The sequence below is a fragment of the Carassius auratus genome, chromosome 24 (genome assembly GCF_003368295.1).
Source record: "Carassius auratus strain Wakin chromosome 24, ASM336829v1, whole genome shotgun sequence".
Classification (NCBI taxonomy): domain Eukaryota; kingdom Metazoa; phylum Chordata; class Actinopteri; order Cypriniformes; family Cyprinidae; genus Carassius; species Carassius auratus.
In genome coordinates this window covers 2011151-2021475 of record NC_039266.1, presented here as the reverse complement: position 1 = coordinate 2021475, position 10325 = coordinate 2011151, and positions in this window count along the sequence as shown.

The following is a 10325-nucleotide window of genomic DNA, read 5'->3' as shown; positions in this document are numbered from 1 at the left end:
TTGCGTGGTCTTTGCAGTGAAGCTTTTGTTCTGGGATGCACTGAACATTCAGTGACTAAGTGTGACTCTGTGTAAGTCGGAATATTTAATTGCTCAGATGTTGCTCTTTTCGTAGTGCTGTAAGTGATTTTTGTGTAGTACCCCACTACTACCTGACAGATACATCACTGACGGAGCAGAAATCACACCTGCCTGAGCCATAGCACTCGACAATTTATGCAACAGGATTTGCTGTGATTTGGTTTTAAAGAGAAAGTGTGTGGGTTTAGGCTTTGGCCTGGTTCAGTTTGCCTCTGCTGGTAGATGCAAAAAAAACCTTCAGCCGATCAAAAGTTCTGATTAAATATTATTGTAAATATATATATATATAAGTGACATTAATTTTGGAGACTCTTAAGAATGGAACGGACCTATTCTTGTCTAATGGTGCAAATTAAATATTTAAATCTTGTACATTTATTCAATAATAATTATAGTTTATTTTTGCCAAAACAAAATGTTGACATTTTACCTATAATCTGCTATTTTTATTTTATTTTATTTGTCCAGACTCCTCTACATGCATTGTTTATTGTTTTTTTCTTCAGTATTCTTCATAATTATAATATCCAAAGATATAACTGCATGGTGTGACTGTTTCAAAAGTTTCTTTCTCTCTCTCTCTCTCTCTCTCTCTCTCTGTGTGTGTGTGTGTGTGTGTGTGTGTGTGAAATAACTCAAATTTAGCAAAACTGAAAACTGAACTGAAAAGCATCTCCTATCCTCAACTGTAAAACACAATTTATACACAAAGTACATCACATTATCTTTATTCTAACAATCCTGAAAGTCTTCTCCTGCTGAGTTTTTTTGAGTTCATCTGCAATAATTATAAGTAGATCATCTCAGTCACATTTAGATTTGATTATTTAGATATCCAGAGAAATGTGCATGTGGAGTTGAGAGATGTTAAAGGTGACGTAGAGGGGAGTCTGTAGAGAGATGGAGGGATGGAGGAGGACAGAAGTGAGGACAGAGGTGACAGCAGCGCGGATCTAATGGCTGATAGTTTTTCACACCCGCGGAGTCACAATGACAGACAGAGATCAGCGCTAAACACCCTGTGACTGACAGAGACCCACACTCACTCACACACACACACACACACACACACGCGCGCGAGTCTCACAGCTCACAGGGTGCATATATATATATATATATAATGTAATATTTGCATATTTTAGTTTCATTAAGAACTTTTGCTTGTAACATTTTCAGACTGTTTTGTGATCATAGCAATCCATTTAATATAATTTCTATCCCTTCAAATTATATAATTTTACTTGGGTATAAATACATAATTTTTCTTAACTGTAAAATGGTAATAAAATGTATTAATTTATATAATTCAAGCATGTTTAGTGTAAGATTATTTCTTCTATCTATCTATCTATCTGGATGGATGGATGGGTGTATATGAAGCTGGTCAGTTTGGAGTGTGGTGCCACGTTCTCTGGTCATGAGATGTGATGTGTTTGGACGGCTCCTGGGGGCGGATCTTCCCTCTGATTGGCCGTTTCTCAGCAGGGTCTCTGTGAGTGTGCCAGCCTCAGAGCATCAGGAGAAAATTTGGACAAGAGAATGTCCTCTTTTGCTCTCTTTTTCCCACCTGTTTGTCCAGCAATGTGTTCTTGGCTGTAAACTTCATCAGCTTTTTAGTGCTTATTTTAGCCTCCTTAACAATGAGTAGCTCTCACGCTCGAGAGACACGTGTCTGTGTGTGTGTAAAAGTGATAAATCCAGAGAGTGATTTGTGTCTGTCTATGCTATGACAAGTGTGTGTGTGTGTGTGTGTGTGTGTGTGTGTGTGTGTGAGAGAGAGAGAGAGAGAGAGACTGGTGCTATTTGTAGCTGGTTAGGCTCTCAGGGAGTTAAATCCATCTGCCAGCAGAACCCAGTTTAGTCCAGAACACACACACACACACACACACACACACACACACTGCAAGTGATCTGTTCTTGTCTACATTATTTTCTTTATGAGTACTTTCAGAAAACTGCTGATGCAAAACTTGCATTAAAAATATGGTTTTAAAGCTTTAGTTTATCTTGGGTGCACATTAAACTTTTGTAAAAGTTTGTACATAAAATAAAGATTATTTGTGTGCATCTTACAGGAAAATACTATTTTAATCTTTCTATTTTAAAATGTCATGTTTAATTCAGGTAGTTGCTTGGTCTTTCTTTCTAATATAGAGAATAATGAGTATATAGTGTATAGAACAATACAACATCAATTTTGACCTTTTTCTGTGAACTTGTTGAAAAGGACTGAAAACATAATGCATATTTGTATTGATGCAATAAATGAATGCTGTCAAACGATTCATCACAATATATTCCATCCAAAATAAAGGTTTTTGTTTACATAATATTTGTATGTGTGCTGTATATATGTATTATGTAAATATACTCACATGTATATAAACATAACCTATTGTTCACATGATGTATATATTTTATAATATATAAAAATAGGTTATGTTTATATATTACATTTATTTATTTATAAAAAAAAATTGTATGAATATACACATGTAAATTCTTTCAAAATATATACTGTAGAGCACAAAAAAATTGGACGTGTGTGTGTGTGTATAAATAAAGTGCAAAAATCTTTAATTGAACAATGCTACCTGACAGTAGTTGATGAAGCTTGAATATGTTTTTTATATATGTATGTTTTTGTCTTTCTTGTAGCTTGACATATGTAGTAACTGTGTTTTATGGCATAAGCTGTATAAGAGTTTTAAATAGATCTTTGGGTGGTGAACAATTAATTTAAAGTGGTTTAAATGGACAATGCGGCATGAAATAAATGTTTAAAGCAGCAGGTCTCTGGCAGTGTGTGTGTGTGTGTGTGTGTGTGTGTGTGTGTGTGTGTGTGTGTGTGTGTGTGTGTGTGTGTGTGTGGTAAATGGGTTGGTCAGACATATGCCGACTGGCTGAGGCATATGGTGGAGTGACAAGAAGGTCTAACTTCAGGCAGTTCTGGACATCCACCATTCACACACACACACACACACACACACACACACACACACACAGAGAGAGAGAGAGAGAGATGATGATGATGTAACTGAGTCTGTTCATACCAATTCTACACTATAATAGCATGATTATAATATGTTTTTAAATACTCAAACAAAGAAAACAGAATATTCAGATTTGGTTGCATTGTTGTTATTTTACAGTACGTGCACTTACATGTCCTTACAGTGGACCTACAGTACATAAGAAAGTATGGGGAATTTAAGGTAACTACATGGAGTAGGGTTAGGGTTAGTAACTAATTACTATAATAGTAAACGAGTAACAGGACTGTAATATAAAGTGCTTCCAGAAATTCAGATTATGCCATACACTACTGTTTAAAATAAAATAAAATACTGCCTCTATTCTGCATTAAATTGAAAGTGACAGTGAAGACATTTATAATGATATATTAGATTTCAGTTTCAATAAATTATTATTTTTTTTTACTTTATATTAATCAAAGAATCCAGAAAAAGAAAATGTATCACAGAAATATGAAGCAGCATGACTGTTTTCAGCATTGATAATAATCAGAAATGTTTCTTGAGCAGTAAATCATCATATTTTCATGATTTCTGAAGATCATGTGACACTGAAGACTGGAGGAATGATGCTGAAAATACAGCGGAGCATCACAGGAATAAATTACATTGTACAATATATTACACTAGAAAACATACTTTACAGTAGGTAAACATATTTCACAATATTTCTGTTTTTACAGTATTTTTGGAGAAATAAATGCAGCCTTGATAAGCAGAAAAAAGCCCCTAAACATCTGAAAATAGTGTATTTGTTATAATATTTAACATGTGGTACTGCAGCATTTGTTTTACTGCTCAAATGGTGATTTAAAAAAAGAAATTGTGTTAAATTGTGTTATTGTGTTATTTTTAATTCTAAGGATCTGGTCAAAAGATATGGTATAAATAGCAGTGTGTTGATAAATTGATGTGTTGGCGTGTGAAGTGTGTGTGCTGGTCATCTCTGGGCTGTTGCATCAGCTTCATTCTCCCAGGCTTTGCTGTAATGCAGTGTTTCCGCTCCATGTCCGGACTCCTCATTCCCTCTTTGTTCCCATCAGTGCACATGGATTTAGCCGGACTAATTCAGTGCTTATCCATCACAGCACAGCACGGCTTGCACTTTTCAACAGGCTCTGAACCTCTGTCGGGCGAGTTGGGCTTCTGAGATCTCACTGGAGTCACACAAAACAGAGAAGTTGTAGTCGGAATTCACAGGCTGAGTAAGACTATCGTTTCTGAAGGATTTCTTGTCAACTTCTTGTAAATGTGTGAGTTTAAGAGCACTGATTGTGATGGAAGCGGTTAACATGTGATGACCATGGACACACCAACACACTGCTGCTCTCTTTACTGATCCTCACATTGTCATAGATACTGCTTCATACATGGCCAGAAATAAAATCTTAATTTTTTAATTTTAAAGCTTCATTATGAGAAGGATCTCTCTGTACATCACGCTCACTTTTCCTCTGTAGCCTTATAGTGCACTAATGATTTCAGAAAGATTTTTCTTAAAAGAAGTTTCTTCTGCTCACCAAGGCTGCATTTATTTGATTATAAATACAGTAAAATTATTAAATATTATTACAATTTAAATGAACTTTATTATATGTGGATATCTTATCAAATGTAATTTATTTCTGTGATCAAAGCTGTATTTTCAGCATCATTACTCCAGTCTTCAGTGTCACATGATCTTCAGAAATCATTCTGATATTCTGCTTAAGAAAAATAAAAAAAGATTATTATCATTGTTGAAAACACTGAATACCTGCTGCTGAATACCTTTGTGGAAATGGTGATACATTTTATTTTTCTAAAAAAAAAAAAATCTTTCTGTGAATAAAAGGTTCAGAAGATCATTATTTATTTGAAATAGAAACCATTAGTAAGACTGTAAATGATTTAAATGACCAATTCAATCCGTCCTTGCTGAATACAAGTTTTAATTTCTTGAAACATAAATAGTAGTTAACTATTTGGTCCAGTGCTGAGTGTTTGGTGTTGTTAGTTTAGTGCTGGTCCTGTAAGGTCACCTGAGGTCACATGTCATGAACACCTCAGAAGAGCTGTGTGGGGTTTGATCGCGGGTGATCGGACGATTCCTCGCGGGGGTGACGCTCCCATCAGCGGCCTGTGTGTGTGTGTGTGTGCATCATGTCACACTGCAACCAATTATGTACAATGGCATCAAGATTACCAATGAGTAACAGATATCTGAAAAGAATTAGTGGATTAACACACACTCATCTCTACTGGAGGGAATATCAATTAGTTGTGTGGGGTATTGTAATTAGAAGAGTTTGGATAAAGTTACAAACACATTTGTGAGTGTGTGTGAGTGTGTGAGAGTGTAAGTGCGAATGATTTATACACCGGGATAGAGCAGATGTGTCTTAAATCACTTCTACTGTGTGAATCTCATAAAAATAATCAAGTAAGATCAAATTTACCACAAAAGAGAAAGAAAAAACAATGAATAACATTTTGCATGATTTTTTGAATCATTGCATCGTGTGAATGTTTTCATGACGGATCGAAAGCTTCATTTTCTTTAAGCAAACGGTTATTTTTTAAAAATGCATATAATTAATTAAATTTTATGAGTCTAATGACGTCTTTCATTGTGACATTATTTTCATTTAAGTAATTCTTTAAACTGTGCAAAAAAGATGTACTTAACCCCAAAAATCAACAGGAAAAACAGATACCTATCTGTTTTTAGGATCATTATGTCTTGCATTATGATATTATTTTTTATAACATTTAAGTTATTATTTTAATTATGTAAAAACCACGAAAAACTAAATGCTTTATCTTTATTTCTTGCATTGTGAAATAATAATTAAACACAATGATAATCATTTTTATTATATGCAAAAAATTGCTTAATTGGCATGTTTATTTGTCTCTTGTGTTTTTTGTCCAATTTTGTCTCCCCCCCATCCCCCGCCCCCCTTTATTTGAAAGCACCTGATCAGAAAACAGGACAAACTTGACAACTCTGCAGAAAGAGAAAAGTTAGCTTTATCTGCTCGGCACATTCACTGCAGGGTTAAACACAATTCTGCTGTTTCACATGACTGTAGGGCACTTATCATGCTGCCCGCTTTTAGAAAGCCCCAAAATACAACCTGGACACATCACACACACACACACACACACACACCTGCCTCACTCCGGATGTGTCCCCGGTTGATGCCCAGGTGTCACACACACACACACAGAAATGCACATGCAGGACGGTTTTGTTGGTTTTGGGTTATTTTAATCTGTGTGTCTATGGGCAGAAAAGTAGGCCTTTCCCATGGTGCCTCTCTCTCTCTCTCTCTCTCTCTCATGAGCAGATCTCTAACAGTCAGTATTAACTTTAGCATGTGATTCATCCTGCAGTGTTTTCACATGACTATGAATGATGCTTTACCTGAAGATCACAAACACTGGAGGGTACACGACTCTTTTATTCCACACAGGAACCTGAACAAACAAGCAAACCATATTTAAAAAAGAAAAATCACAAAATGATATATACCTGAAGAAATTACCTGAATGAATTACCAGAGGAAACACTTAATCATTTTTCTTAAAAGATGTACTGCAAGTGTATTAAATGAAATCATAATATTTTGTCATTTAATAATATCATTATTATTATATATCTATTTTATAACTAATAATGAAAATTATGATATTCTTGATCTTAAATAAAATGTTCACAAATACATTTAAGTGGATTAAAGTATTAATATTATTAATAATTGTCTAGCGTTTGAGGGTATAGATTTACTTTTCTCTAGTTTGAGCATTTATTTGTGTCCAGAAGCAAGCTAAATCTGCCAAAACTATCTTTCTGGACATCCAGGGATGATTATAATTGTCTATATATAAACAGTAGAAGCATATGGTGCGTCCTCATTTTGATAAGTAACCGTGTGTGTGTGTGTGTGTGTGTGTGTGTGCGGTGCTGTGGGTGGAGGACACATTCAATCACATGACATTGCTGCTGATACAGGACGAGGACAGGTGGAGGTGCCAGAGGTTTCCAGGTGCGCAGCTGCTGATATTTTGGGCCAGGAGTAAGTCATTACAGGAACAGAGTCTGTTCAGATGAGAAAAGAAAACTGTTACTGCAGTGCAGGATTGTGAAGTGACTCACCTGTTGGAGTAATAATCTAAGAAAGGAACTCTTCTTAAAATCTTGAACTTCTTCTCATCTAAATATTCACCTTCATCCCAAAAAAGTCTGAGTAGATATTAGTGGGTGAATCTCATAAGGAAAAATACGGGGGATCACGAAGAAATGTGTATACATATGTCAATACTTTTGACATTTGACTTTGCTTTTGTATACATATACACTCATTACTGTTTAACTGTTACAAAAATCATTCTGTTCAGACATAATTATTTATTTTAGTTTTATTAAAATCACAATCACATATATGTGATTTACCTATGATCTGTGATCTACAGTGTATATACATACATACATTTTTGCATAAATTAATACTATTTTTTCACATTATAGTGCACAGTTGGAAGGAAATGGTTTCTATATTAGTTAATTATTAATATTACTTTAGGATTAAGGAAATCAGGACATCAAATACCTTGAATATTAAAAAGGATGCTTTACAATTGCTTTAATATTTTTTTTCTCGTTATAGTACACAATTAGAATCAAATAATGTGCTGGAAGCACTGAAATATGATGCAATATGTGGTGTATTTTTTGTTGGCATCTGCTTGCGTGTGTGTGTGTGTGTGTGTTAGACTCACATTTGTTCTTTATGCTACTGTATATATCTTTGAGATGATGCTATAACACCCTCACACACTTATACCTCCAGATAACAGTCTGACATCTCGCAGGACACACGAATAAACAAAACCGGCCCTGACAGGACTAACACACACACGCACACACACACACACTAACCCGTGGCTTCGTCCTTTACCTTGTCATAAAGCATAAATCTGAAAGTTTGGAGAGATGAGCAGACTTCAGACAGAGCACCTTTACTGTCAGACGTTCTCAATCTCTCCAGACAGACAGAGATCCACCTCTTATAGGAGTTCATCAATAAATCAACAAGCCATCTCTGGGTAGTTCATGTGTCATAACACGGAAACAAAGGCAAACAACTTCATTTCCAAGAACTGAAACATCTTTGAAGCCATTGACTGGTTTGTTTTTGCTCAGAATGCTTCAGTTTAATACACAGCCTAGTTCATTTCTTCGACTTCGTAGGTTTTCTTTCTTGTGTCTTGACACATTTGTTTCATATCTGCTTGTCTATGTTTGCATGTTTCAGTTTTACAGCATATGGGCTGATATTAAAAAATAATGATGGCTCTTTATATGGTTCATAATATAGGGCAAAATATAGAGAAAAGCGTTATAAGACTATTAGAATACAAAAAGTATTATTAGTTAACGTTTGACAGTGAGCAATACATTTGTTACAGTATTTATTCATCTTTGTTAACAATAGTTCATTAAAATATGGAATCACATTTTTGTACAAATTACATGATGAAAACTGTAGTCAGTAATGTAATCTAGATTACTCTTCAGGTAATGTATTCTGACTACTTTTGGATTACTTTTGACCTAACTTTAAATGGGATTCTTTTTTAAATAAATAATAAAAAACATCATCAAATGCATTCAAAATTACATTACACCAAGGTTTCCCAAACTGGGGTAAGTTAAAGAACTTCAGGGGTGTGTGAGTTGATGTAAAACTAATAATTAAATCTTAAAAATGTCAAATTTAAATTATCTAAAAAAAAAATGAAGTATTGTATTTGTTTGCCTGTCAAAATAACCATTAAAAGACAATTGTTAAATTATTGAAATATTAACTTTAAATTTCAGCGGAAGTTGTAATCCATAAAAAAGTAACTGTAATCTGATTATGAACACTTTAAAATGTAATATAAAACAGTTACAAGTACTGCAATTTTTAAAATCTGATTTCATAATCCAGATTACTGGTAATCAGTTACTACCCAGCATTGTCTGCCACTGAACAAAACATAAAAAAGGTAATTGTGACCTTTTATCTCACAAATATGACGACTTTGTTTCTCACAATTGCATGTTATAAAGTGAGAGTTGTGTGATATAAAATAGCAAATGCATGGTTAAGGTCAGAACTGTATAATGTAAAATCACATTTGCATATTATAAAGTCAGTATTGGGCAATATAAAGTTCATTAATACTGCATGATATAAACTCACAGTTGCAAGAAAAAAATCTGAATAGCAAGATATGAACTCAGAATTATGAGAAAAAAAGGTAGAATTGTGAGATAAAGTCGCAATCACCTTTTCTTTTTAAACAGACTTCCTTATGAAAATACAGCTTCATTATAGCTTTTTTTATGTTAACAGATACAACTTTAGATTTTTATAATGTTCTAGTATTTGTTGAGATTAACATTGCAAGTAATAAATGCTTTAGTATTGTTAGAGAATAAGTGATTGTGTCTAGATCTGAACATGATTTAGTGATCTGCACATAATATTTGAATGTGCATGTTTGTGTCTGGCTGTATAATGTGACCTGCTGTAACCCATCAGCGTGCATGAAGTTATTATTTAACGGCGTCAGATCTGAACGCCTCTGAATCGCTGCCGACTGGATGACGATCAGCAAGGTTACATGTCTGAAGCACCCTCACAGGGGAATGAATGACAGCTGCTCCACCCACAGACACACAGCTGATGCTCAACACAAACATGCACAATACACACATGCACAGTTCTGCACACAATACACATACCGCAGAATAGGTGTTTAGATTGCAAATTACAATTGGTTTAAAAGCAGAAATGTCAAACTTGAACTTCTGTTAAAACAATTGTTCAGCTGTTATTTAAGCTGTAAACTTTCTTGATTGTCCTAATTTTCTAGGTGGAGGAACTTGTGGTCATGCATTACTGATGCTATTCCTGTGAATGGAGTTTTGCTCCATATAAACACTGCTTTTAGAGCGTTACATCACATCCATATCACTTCCTGGAATTCCCACACAAAGAGCACATGGAAGGTCAAAATACGTAAATATCATTGCACAATTGTGTGTGTGTGTGTGTGTTTGTGTACAGTATGTTCCGCTCAGATTCACAAATTAACAAAGAATTTAGTTTTGTACTTGTAGTACTTGTTTTTCTATTCAGACATGAGATTTCCATAGATTTTTCACGTTTTTTT